This window comes from Diaphorina citri, unplaced genomic scaffold (assembly GCF_000475195.1).
Source record: "Diaphorina citri unplaced genomic scaffold, Diaci psyllid genome assembly version 1.1 scaffold1838, whole genome shotgun sequence".
In the NCBI taxonomy this organism is placed as follows: domain Eukaryota; kingdom Metazoa; phylum Arthropoda; class Insecta; order Hemiptera; family Psyllidae; genus Diaphorina; species Diaphorina citri.
Genome location: NW_007379264.1, coordinates 27,552 through 37,018, shown reverse-complemented (window position 1 = coordinate 37,018; position 9,467 = coordinate 27,552). Strand labels below are relative to the sequence as shown.

At 38.4% G+C, this 9,467-nt stretch overlaps 2 non-coding genes across 2 annotated transcripts; both read right to left on the bottom strand.

The window, feature by feature from the left end:
- Positions 1-7,426: 7,426 nt before the first annotated feature.
- Trnae-cuc lies at positions 7,427-7,498 on the bottom strand. Its single transcript has one exon. It is a non-coding gene; the product is annotated as a tRNA-Glu (tRNA).
- A 1,320-nt stretch (positions 7,499-8,818) lies between these two features.
- On the bottom strand, positions 8,819-8,890 carry Trnae-cuc. The gene has a single exon. It is a non-coding gene; the product is annotated as a tRNA-Glu (tRNA).
- Between the last annotated feature and the right edge of the window lie 577 nt (positions 8,891-9,467).

Genomic DNA, 9,467 nt, shown 5'->3' with positions numbered 1-9,467 from the left:
AGGGATCTAGGGGAGGAGAGAAAAAAGTTGAAGAGGAGGGAAGGAGAGAGAGGAGGAGGAGGAGGAGTAAGAGATGAGAGACAGTGGGAAGGAGAAAAAGAGAAAGAGAGTAGAGAGAGAAAGGAAGAAAGAGAGAGAAAGGAAGAAAGAGAGAGAGAGAGAGAGAAAGAAAGAGGGAGAGAGGAAGCAAAGTTAGTCGGAGGGAGAGGAAATACAAGTGGAGGAAAAGAAAGAGAGAGGGAGGGAGAGAGGGACAAAGGGAGGAGACAGAGAACAAAATGAAGAAAGAGAGAGGTTATTGAGTTAAGGATAAAACGGATAAGAACAAATGTACACCGTTCTATCTTGGAAATATTCTCATGAACTTTCCAAGAGTTCTGGGAAATCTAGGAGTTATGTTTGTATCCTGAAGGTATGTTTAATTTCCTTTTGTAGACATAAAAAGGTCCGTAGGAATTTATAACAGAATAACACATTGTTTATTTTTTAACATTATACCTTTTAACAAGAATAATGTTGTATACCTAACATTAATAATACATCACATATTTATTGGGGTTTTCCAGTTTCCTGTATTTGATAAACAGTCATCCTATTCCTTGGTCATGTAAATACCTGTTTGAATTCTGGAGACTGCGAGGTATACATAGAGATCAGGAAGAAAAGGGAATTATATCAGAAGAAATAAGAAATAAGGAGAGCAAGAAAAAGAAGGAAGAGGAGGAGGAAAAACGGATTAAAGATGTTTTACATCTTAACGAAGTAATAATCATAAAAAAAAACACACAATAAATAAATTAGTGGATGTCGTAAAAGAAAAAAACACAACACTTCGTGAAAAAAAAAGATGAATATAAAATGAAAGATGATGAAGCAACGAAGAATTTAAATTAGAAGAGAAGAAAATAGAGGAAAAAAATCATTAAAGAGAGATGAAATGAATGGTAATCAAAAGAATGAGAAAGAAGGAAAGATTAGGAGGAAGAGGAGGTGGAGGAGAAAGAAAGGAAAAGGAAGAGTGGTGAAGAAATAGGACGAAGAAAAATGAATAACAAATTAAGTAAAAAAAGTAATAGAAGTATAGAAGAAGAAGAAGAAGCAGAAGAAGAAAATAAAGAAGGAGGAGTTAAAGGTAAAGATCAAAGGTTAAATAAAATGAAAATCTAAGGATGTCATATTCTTGCCAAACACGTGGGATTGAACCCACGCCCTCCTGATTGTCAGGCAAGCGTCTTGACCTGTATATCACCGAGGCAGGTATGCCTTATGTTAGGTTAGGTTCCACTTAGATAGGAACCACTTAGGATTATTGCTTAGGGAATTTATTAATCCTTTGATTATAAGGTATCAAGTGCTGAATAACACATGGAAATTAGAAGGAAACTCATAACTGACGATAGAAAGGAACATGCTATTGAACTTATAGTAAGAAAGGTTCCTTCTTCTCCTCTTTGTTCCTACTCCTCCTTCTCTTCTCATCCCATTTCCTCGCTTCATAATACACATAGTACGTTCAGAAGAATACCTAATATATTCATTACACACCTTTTGTTGATCCGAATTCAATATCTTGTACTCTAAAGTATATCTAAAGTATCAGAACAAGAAAATATAGAAAGTAATACGGACGGAGAAGAAAGAGGGTGAGGAGAAGAAGAAGAAGGAAGAGGAGGGGAAAGAAAAGAAGCAAGAGAAGAAAGAGAAGGAGGACGAGGAGGAGAAAATGGAAGAGTACAATAGAAGAGATTGTAAACATAGAGTTGAAAACGCGAGGAGGAGGAGGAGGAGGAGTGATAGAAAAAAGCGGAAGTATCAGGAGAAGAAGAAGGAAAAGAAGAAGAAGAATAACAAAGAGAAGAAGAAGAAGAAGAAAATGGAAGAATATAATAGAGGATATTGCATACATAGGGAGGAGGAGAAAGAAATAAGAGAGGGTACAGGAGAAGGGAAAGAGAAGTATTAGGAAAATAGAAGGAGGAGGAGGAGGAGGGATAAAAAGAGGTAGGAGGTGAGAGAGGGCTAAATATTACTGAAATATAGGAAGAAGTAGGAGAGAGGAAAGAAAAGAAGAAAAAGAAGAAGAAGAAGAAGAAAAACGGGAATGAAGTAGAAAAAGAGGGTCAGGAAGTACCTACAGAAAGAAGAGAACTGAAAGTGCTGAAAAGGAGAAGGAGGAGGAGAGAAAAAGAGTCTTCTTAATGTATTTTCATCCATGTTTACAAACGCGTATTGTTTTCTCTTCCTAAAAAGGTGAAGAAGAAGAAGAAATAGAGAGAAGTTGAAGGAGGAGGAGGATTTTTTTGTAGATAGTGAGTAAGAGAGAGAGAGGGAGGGATAGAGAGAGAGAGGAGAGAGAGAGAGAGAGAGAGAGAGAGAGAGAGAGGAGAGAAAAACTAATGGTGGATTTCACCAAAGACTTAATAGGAGATTTCACTAATGGGAGAATTTTTAATGATCCAAAAAGGAGGACGGACTTCTTTTTGGATCAGTAAAAACACCTGTTTGGATGATTAAAAATTCTCCGATTAGTGAAATCTCTCGTTTAATCATTGGTTAAATCCACTCTAAGTGGAATATTAAAACTTCAGCCTCACTTCGCTCATTCAGTTATTTCAGCCTGAAATCCGGCGTGTTAACGTGATTCACGAGTGTTAACTCAGATAAATTCATGTCTGTTAACACAAATTCATGTCTGTTACGCGTCAGATAATTCATATCAATTTCCACCCATTAGAATTTCCATCAGAGTTTCACCTTTTCCGCCCATCAGAATTTAGGACGGGCAAAATTCCACAGCTCTTACCCCTCTCCCCTCCCCCCTCCACGAGACGAGAGGATTTTCTCTGTTAAAAAGGGAGGAGGAGAATGAAGGAGAAAAAGGAGGGGGGAGAAGGAAGAGTAGGTAATTAGAGGAGGAGGAGGAGGAGGAAAAAAGAAGAAGAATGACAATGAAGAAAAGAATAAGGAGGGGAAGGGGGAGACTGGGGAGGAGGAGGAGAAGAAGAAGAAGGAAGGAGAAATAGGAGGAGAATGAAGAGAAGAAGAAAAAGGAGTAGGAGGAGAAGTAGAGGAGGAGGAGAAGAAGGAAGGAGAAATAGGAGGAGGGGAAGAAGGAAGAAAAATGAGAATGAAGAGAAGGAGGAGGAGGAGAAGGTGGAAACTTCAGCCTCACTTCGCTCATTCAGTTATTTCAGGCTGAAATCCGGTGTTTACCGGCGTGTTAACGTGATTCACGAGTGTTAACTCAGATAAATTCATGTCTGTTAACACAAATTCATGTCTGTTACGTCAGATAATTATTCATGTCAATTTCCACCCATCAGAATTAGCCAGAACCATGACAATGCTAATAAAAAACAAAATGAAAGAAGCACAATCAAACACAGGGCATGATAATAATGGGAAAGCGAAAAAACAAGAAGAGGAAATTTAAAATAATGAAACATAAAAAACTAGATAAAGACTGGAGGAAAAACATAAATAAAAAACTGAATAAAAATGAAATAAACACTCGAGACAAAAGAAGAACTAGCATCAAAAATAGGGGAAAAAATAAAAATAGAAACGGCAAAGACAATTCACAAAGGAAAAAAGTATTAGGCAAGAGAAGAATAGAAAAAAAGCGGAATTGAAATAAAGAAAATGCGGGCGAAAAAAGCTTTAGAAAATGAATGAATAAAAGAGAATAGAGAATAAAAATAAAATAGTTATAGTAACAAATAATATTAAAACAAGACTTTACAAGACTTCTGAAGAGGGTTTAGCTAAAAATAGATATACACATATTTGTAGTTCAGCGACCTGTAGAACTCAGTAAAGGGACCCTTATGGGAGCCGTCCAAAGGCCCAAGGGGGTCGGAGACTAGTAAGTAAAATTTCTTAATTTGTTTTGCCAAATTTTGTCAGACATGGTTGCCGAAATTCATCAAAATTGGACTAAACTTTCAAATCCAAACAAACAGTAAACACGTAAACAGACAGACAGACTAAAAGATTACTATTTCTACCAACCAGTTCTTTTTCCTATAGTTTCTTTCGTTGTAAACTTACTCTTAAAATTCCATACCTCGGCTGGGATTGAACCCACGCCCTCCTGTTTACCAGGCGAGCGCCTTGACCACTACACCACCGAGGTAGGAATTAGATTGATCTATGCAGGTAAGGTGGTAAGGTACTGGATCTGCCATCTACCTACATTACATAAATAATTATTAAATATATCCCACAGATACTTTTTACTTTCCTTATCCTATACCTAATGAGAAAAGTAAGTTTGGACTTTATTTGCTTTAGGTATACCAAGTAGGTACCAAACATAACTTTGTAAAATGTAAAAGACGTTTAAAGGCCTTTTCAATTTCTGTACAAAACTATCCTGTCTTCCTTCTCTCTTCGATTTCGGGACGATAAGACCATAGCCAGTTACAGTTCCCTCTGTCAAACCTCTTAAAAAAACTTACTCTTCAAGATTGTGTTTGTTTTTTGTTCACAGGTAAAGTCCCCACTAGACTCACTATGCCGTCTTGGCTGCATATAGAATTCGAGATGCATATTGCTAAATGCCTCTCATACTCCCATCCCATCAACGCAACGGCTAGCCGAAGGTAATGCTCGTATATCTTCTATTTATGATCTCTATCAATCAGGTCCGTAATTATGGGGTAGGCCTCTTAGGGTTGTATTTGTTCCTAAATGTTGTAATATAGCAACAAAATATTGAGCTCTGAGATTTGGAGCATCCACCCTCCCTCAGTCCCTCCACGGTAAGTCACTGTTTGGACTCTTGAGACTACCCTCCCCTCCCTAAAACCCTGGATACGGGCCTGCTCTCAATCTGTCTGTTTTTTAGTCAGTCGCCCCTGATTATTTCCCAACAAATTTTTTAAAGATGAGTGTTCCACCGCCGTTTTTATTTCCTGTGTAGGTATTTGTAAATTGCCTATATTGCTTGTTAGGAATGGGAAAAAAACCTATACGAACCTATACCTACTTTCGTAAAAAAATATTGCTGACTAAAAGATTTCAAAAGCTCTTATACATCCCTCTCTTTCTCCCTCCCCTTCCTTTCCCTCTGTTGCTTGCCTCCATTTCTCCTGTCTCCTCTCCCTTTCGCTCTCTCTCTCCCTCCCTCTCTCTATATCTTCTCCTCTCTTCCTGTTTTCCTCTTCTTCTTCGTTTCTGTTCCCTCTATCTCCTTCCTCTCTCCTCCCTTTACTCTCTCTCTCTCTCTCTTCATCCCTGTCCCTCTTACATCCCTCTCTTTCTCCCTCCCCTTCCTTTCCCTCTGTTGCTTGCCTCCATTTCTCCTGTCTCCTCTCCCTTTCGCTCTCTCTCTCTCTCCCTTTCGCTCTCTCTCTCCCTCTCCCTCCCTCTCTCTATCTCTTCCCCTCTCTTCCTCTTTTCCTCTTCTTCTTCTTCGTTTCTGTTCCCTCTATCTCCTTCCTCTCTCCTCCGTTTACTCTCTCTCTTCATCCCTGTACCTCTATCGCTTTCCCCCCTTCACTCTCTCCTCTTTCCCCTCACTCCCCCCTTCACGATATTTCTTTCACTTTTTTTTGTCGGCAAAATTTTCTTCTGCCTTCCCCTGAGGCAATCTGGAAACATGATGTTATTTTACCTTGTGGAAATATTGAGGGAAAGAAAAGAAGAAGAATAATGAGCAGGAGGAGGAGGAGGAGGAAGAAGAAGAAGAAGGAAGAGGAAGAACGAAAGAGTGAGGAAGAAGAAAGAGAAGGAAGGAGGGAAGAAGAGGAAGAAGAAAACTGTCTTCCTTTTCCCCCCCGTTTTGAGTTTTCGACAAACTTTGATCAAAATAACATTTCTTTTTAGCCCGTCCTTCCTTTATAATACGACAAAAAAAAAAAAGGTGTAAGGGACGGGTCCTAGGTACTGATCGAATAAACTACGGGCTAAAAAATTCCCGGAGGGACGGGCCCTGCTTGTTTGGTTTTTAATATGGAAAATTCCTTCGTGTAGGTACCTATAGGTAGGTAATGTATGAAAATGAACTTTTAAGGGGTTTTTCCTTTTTAGTGAAATTTTGCTGAAAATTTGAAAAATTCCTCATTGCCTTATTTTGAGTAGGTATACATAGGTACCTGGATTTTTCCCTATTATTGTTTGCCTTTCGTTATTTTCCTCCTTTTCCACTTTCCAATTCTTCTTCTTCTTTTCCTTTCTTCTTCTCTTTCTTGTCTTGTATTCCTTTGCAAGTCGACCTTACTATCGAACTAGCTACGCCAGGTCTGTGTCTAAAATTTAATTCCTTATTTAGTCGCCACTGTATAAAAGTTTTTCTCTTTTGCGAAAACACTTTTCTTTTCTCTTCCCTGTTTCCTTTTCGTTTTCTTCCCTTTTTTATTTATTAACATAAAACTTTTCTCTTAAACCATGTAAGTATTTATAGTTTCCCGATTTTCCTCCATCTCCTTTTCTCTCATTCTATTTAGTCTGCTTCCTCTTGCTCTCTCTCTCTCTCTTCCTCTCTCTCTCCACCTCTTTCTCTCTCTCTTCTCGTTCTCCTCTCCCTCCTGTTTTAAAGGATGTATTTTTGTCAAAAATAGTCTGGCTAGGGGGCTTTAAACAGGGAGGATACCAGCCTGAAATTTCCCTTGCTAAAGAAATAGCAAAGGTTGAGTGCGAAGGGCATCCACTCGTAAAATTTGTAGCCAAAACAAAATGTCAGCCCAAAGCAATCGCCCTAGGTAGGGCTGATTGAGGCTAACGAAAAACGCCGACTCCGTCTGTACACGGGAAAAGGCGAAGAAAAAGAAGAAGAAATTTTTTGTCAAAAATTAAGGGACCACTTTTCTTTAGTTTAGTTAATCCAGTTTTCCTGCTTACATCACAAGTCCTATTTATCCAAGTTCAACTGTAGCAGAACACTAGAACAGGTACGTATTGTTCCTGTAGGTATTTTCCTAGATGTAGACAGGTACATATCTAGTATTTTGCAGATAGATGTAGGTTTGTAGGTATCCTATAGCATTTTGTAGAAATAATGGAGAAGGAACAACAATTTCCTAATGAAACAACAACATAGACTATGATGAACATGCAAACTAACAATATAGAAACTCTCTCTCTCTCTCTCTCTCTCTCTCTCCTCTCTCTTTCTCTCTCTTTCTCCTCTCTCTCTCTCTCCTCTCTCTTTCTCTTTCATTCAGCTAAACTTTCCTCCTGTTTCGTTTCGATTTCTCTTTGTCTTCTTCTCTCTTTTTTTCCCCCTTCTTCTGTTCCTTCAACTCCTTCTCGCATCATCTTCTACTCTGTCTCCCCTTCCTACTCCTATTCTACTTCCTTCTTCTCCTACTATTTCTTCTCCTCCTCCTTTTTCTTCTTCAGCTTCCGTTTCCACTTTCTTAGCTCTATATCCTCCTCACGCTCTTTGTACTCTTCTTCCCCTCCTCCTTCTTAACCAAAATTTTTCCCATGCCGGGAATCGAACCCGGGCCTCCTGGGTGAGAGCCAGGTATCCTAGCCACTAGACAACATGGGATGATGTTCGGTTAGGGAACGTTGTGCCAATCTAATTGGAAACAATATTCAATGTGTGTTACAATGAGTTAAATCGTTATGTGAATGAGTCACATTCACATGGTTATGTTTATGTATGGTTATGTAAATGCATTAATAAGTCTATGGCGCGCAGCGGTTCTTTGTACTCGCCTTGTACTCTGAAGACCGGGGTACGATTACCGGTGTGTTTAAAATTTCCAAAATAAAACGTATCCCACGTCTTTCTGATTAGGTACCAACTTACAACAAAAATGTGCACTTGGCAATCAATCTCCAAAGCTAACGCACAGCTAAAAATAAATAATACCTATTTTTCATTAGGTATAAGTAGGTACCTACCTAATAAAAAACTTAATTGAACATTATCATCCATTTAGGGTTTGTACTCGCCTTGTACTCTGAAGACCGGGGTACGATTACCGGTGTGTTTAAAATTTCCAAAATAAAACGTATCCCACGTCTTTCTGGTTTGGTACCAACTTACAACAAAAATGTGCACTTGGCCATCAATCTCCAAAGCTAACGCACAGCTAAAAATAAATAATACCTATTTTTCATTGAGTATAAGTAGGTACCTACCCAATAAAAAACTTGGTTGAACATTATCATCCATTTAGGAAGCATGCTTTGTTCAGCAAATAAAAATCAGATACGATAATCATGAATATAAAATTAGTTTTATTTTTTAAAAACAAGCCATTAAATTAATATCGAACATAAAATCCCAAAATCCTGATGTTCTCCCAACTGAATATCCTCCTGCTCAGGTAGGTACATATGTAGGTACTGATTTTCTCTAATCACTATACGGGCTTAAAAATTCCCGGAGGGACTGATTTTCTCTAATCACTACGGGCTAAAAAATTCCCGGAGGGACGGGCCCTGCTTGTTTGATTTTTAATGTGGAAAATTCCTTCGTGTAGGTACCTATAGGTAGGTAATGTATGAAAATGAACTTTTAAGAGGTTTTTCCTTTTTAGTGAAATTTTGCTGAAAATTTGAAAAATTCCTCATTGCCTTTTTTTGAGTAGGTAGGTACCTAGATTTTTCCCTATTATTGTTTGCCTTTCGTTATTTTCCTCTTTTTCCACTTTCCAATTCTTCTTCTTTTTCTTTCTTCTTCTTCTCTTTCTTGTCTTGTATCTTGTATTCCTTTGCAAGTCGACCTTACTATGGAACTACCTACGCCAGGTCTGTGTCTAAAATTTAATACCAAATTCTCTCTCTCCCTCAGAGAAAGGTTAAACAGTGAAATTAATAAAAATGCATACCTAGGTATCTAAAAAAAAAGAACAAAATATTCCCATGCCGGGAATCGAACCCGGGCCTCCTGGGTGAGAGCCAGGTATCCTAGCCACTAGACCACATGGGATGATGTTCGATCGGGGAACGTTGTGCCAATCTAATTGGAAACAATATTCCATGTGTGTTACAATGAGTTAAATCGTTATGTGAATGAGTCACATTCACATGGTTATGTAAATGCATTAATAAGTCTTTGGCGCGCAGCGGTTCTTTGTACTCGCCTTGTACTCTGAAGACCGGGGTACGATTACCGGTGTGTTTAAAATTTCCAAAATAAAACGTATCCCACGACTTTCTGGTTAGGTACCAATTTACCACAAAAATGTGCACTTGGCCATCAATCTCCAAAGCTAACGCACAGTTAAAAATAAATAATACCTAATTTTCATTAGGTATAGGTACCTACCTAATAAAAAACTTGGTTTGCTTTGTTCAGCAAATAAAAATCAGATACGATAATCATGAATATAAAATTAGTTTTATTTTTTAAAAACAAGCCATCAAATATCGAACATAAAATCCTAAAATCCTGATGTTCTCCTGGCTAAAATCCTATTCTTATGGAGAAAAGGCTGGGCGACTACTACTGTCCACGGAACATCGTGTTGGCCGGGCCATCAACACACTGGGCCACCTCGAGCAAA